Source organism: Periplaneta americana, unplaced genomic scaffold (genome assembly GCF_040183065.1).
Source record: "Periplaneta americana isolate PAMFEO1 unplaced genomic scaffold, P.americana_PAMFEO1_priV1 scaffold_24, whole genome shotgun sequence".
In the NCBI taxonomy this organism is placed as follows: Eukaryota; Metazoa; Arthropoda; class Insecta; order Blattodea; family Blattidae; genus Periplaneta; species Periplaneta americana.
This window is the reverse complement of record NW_027185505.1, coordinates 428,677-431,758: the sequence shown is the minus strand read 5'-3', so window position 1 is coordinate 431,758 and position 3,082 is coordinate 428,677. Positions and strand designations below refer to the sequence as shown.

General features: G+C 41.7%; 1 non-coding gene across 1 annotated transcript; it reads left to right on the top strand.

Annotated features, from left to right (window-relative positions):
* Positions 1–2,213: 2,213 nt before the first annotated feature.
* Positions 2,214–2,332, top strand: LOC138693917 (5S ribosomal RNA). Its single transcript, XR_011330602.1, has one exon. It is a non-coding gene; the product is annotated as a 5S ribosomal RNA (ribosomal RNA).
* Positions 2,333–3,082: the final 750 nt, after the last annotated feature.

Sequence of the window (3,082 nt, the reverse complement as noted above, 5' to 3'; positions counted from 1 at the left end):
AATTAGGTCAGTAATATTATATGCTTGTCCTGCTTGGGGACATGCACCTATTACAGTCCGTAAAAAATTACAAGTTTTCCAAAACAAAATTTTAAGATTCATCACAGGACTTCCTAGAGTAACTCCTGTTAGATTGATTCATGAAGAACTAGAAATTTCGACAATTCAAGAATATATTTCACATCAAGCCTTCTGCACGTACACAAAGTCGTACAGCAGCACAAACGCACTAATTTCTTCATTAGGAAATTACAACCCTGCGTTAGACAAACATAAAAGACCTAAGAGCGTACTCCACCCTCTAGCTTGGAACGACAACGTACAAGACGAATACCAACTTGAACAATAAATAACCACTTGACTCCACACACAGACAAGGCTATTAATGCATTAATAATGTTATTTCTCTGTTTCAGAGTCATCACGTTATTGGCAGTTTAGATCCATTGCCCAATTTTTAACACTTTTATGGACCTTTAATGTATGTGAATTTTGAATAATGATTAAATTAAAACCTCCCACCCGAACATATTCCGACCAAACTATAGCCAATTGGCTTGTCGTCAGCACGACATCTCATCCTGCTCTAGGTTTTTCCGTGGTTTCCCTTGAGCAATAAGACAAATGTCGGGATGAGCCCTAAAGAAATGGGCCACGGACCACTTCCCTTCCCCCACTCTTTCTCTTCTACTATCACAAAGAACTTGCTAATTTCTTAGATACCAACCCTGAATTATGACAATAGGGGAACATATATATATTGTAAGTTCACAGGGCTAACGGCTTCGAAGCTGGGTACCTGGTTCTAATGAAGTGCACTGGTAGCAATCTAAACATGGGGGCATGAGATAGTTACTCTGCCTGCCATTAAAAATTCACTTCACCAAATCCCCAAGGTAAAAAAAAAAAAAAAAAAAAAAAAAAAAAAAAAAAAAAAAAAAAAAAAAAAAGGCTCATCATCAGACGAGCACCATGCCCCCCAAAGCTTCCGGAAAGGCTGCCAAGAAGGCCGGCAAGGCCCAGAAGAATATTTCGAAGGGCGATAAGAAGAAGAAGCGCAAGAGGAAGGAGAGCTACGCCATTTACATCTACAAGGTTCTGAAACAAGTTCACCCAGACACGGGAATCAGTTCAAAGGCTATGAGCATCATGAACAGCTTCGTTAACGACATCTTCGAGCGCATCGCCGCGGAAGCTTCGCGGCTCGCGCATTACAACAAGCGGTCGACCATCACCAGTCGGGAGATCCAGACAGCCGTCCGTCTCCTGCTACCCGGTGAGCTGGCCAAGCACGCCGTCAGTGAAGGGACCAAGGCCGTCACAAAATACACTAGTTCCAAGTAAGCGGGAGTGCTTGCTAGGGAATCAGCAACCGGCCCTTTTAAGGGCCACAAGTTATTCATAACAGAGTAGATGAATGAAGAACAACAGCGGTTCCCACCGAGTGAAAATTTAAATAATCACCCCGATAACACTTCTAGGATAGATAATACATTATAGGCAGTCCATGGGAGACTTGGATCCACGAGGCAAATTCGTTTCCTTAATAGTTTCGTACGACTTATATGAGAGCGCGGTGTCATTCCTACTCACTTGGCAGCATTAATTGTTGAGGGAAAACAACTTAGAAGGTAACTTGTCGACCGCGGGCATAATCCTTCCGCAGGCCACTACTGAGAATCTGTGGACATACGGGTAATCTATCTTTATTGAAACTCGGGTTCATAACATACGACTGATACTTTATATATCTGTCACGTAATCCATCAAGAGACAAATGTCCCCCCCCCCTAGTCAGTAGCGAGCTTCAGTCCATTCGTAGTAGCCGCCGGTGCAAGAAGTGAATTGAAGTTTGTGTGAAGTTCCGTAGTATGGCATGAAAATGATGTCGAAAATCCGACTACAGTTCCACAACCATGTGGTTGAAAGGAGGCTCCGCTGTTGAACAACAATCCACCTGTGGCTTAACTTAGAATGCCGACTAGCTGTTTTATTAATCCCGTGTCAATCCAGCAGTGTGTGACGTTGAAACGTAACCAAACTGCCGTTGATAGATAGATTTATCATCTATCCCAATGACATCCAACGAGCTTGGTAATTTAGGTACAGAGTCTAAGCAGGCAGTTTACGTGTGTGTGTGAGCGAGTGCAGGTTTTATCGAGTGCACCCCAATCCCATCGTCCTCAAGTGCCTACAGATTACGCAGTTTCATCGGCAACGGCCATACCATGTTGAAAATACCGGTTCTCGTCCGATCACCGAAGTCAAGCAACATTGGGCGTGGTCAGTACTTGGATGGGTGACCGCTTGGGAACACCACGTGCCGTTGGCGATTTTTTTTTTTACGTCACTATTTCCAGCGTGTTCTAATAAGACTTATGGGATATTATGTTCCCTTCCCTATTCCAGCTATAGCTTGGATGATGACGCCGCTGCATAATTGTAGAGTAATTGATAATTCTTAAGTACTTGCAGCTCCGTATTGAAACTTATGACTGGTAGCATATTCATATGAGACGGTTCACTTCTCTGCGTTTTCTCGAAGAAGGGAATATGTATTCAGGGGATTGTGAACGTACCTCGCGCTCTCCCTAGAAGTTAGAGACATTTTAGGTAAAGAATGTAATATACTGTACATATATGGCTAATTAAAATCCCATTAGTTACTACATTTCAGTGGGTAGTACAAATTCCATAATGAAAATATCTCTGTCCTAGTAGTTGTATCCTTTAAAGAAGCTCGTTGTTTTCCCATGATGAAGGGCAGAACTTGGTCGGTAGAAATTTAAACAGACTGCATTATCAGACCAGGCGTTATTTCAATATCAGCGTTTAGTTTAGGAAATATAGCAATAGCGGAGTTGGGAGAAGTAGTTATAGCATGTACAGTAAGTATAAACAGTTCGCTGTACTGTACAGTGAATATAAATATTTGAATGTACGATGGCAAAACATCAGACATACAGTACGTAGCTCACATATCTTAAAAAATAAATAAATAAAAATAAAGAAGACATTCTGAGGAGTGAGTGGAAAGTGCATATTATAATGAATATTTTTAACTCTCAGTTGACATTGAGAG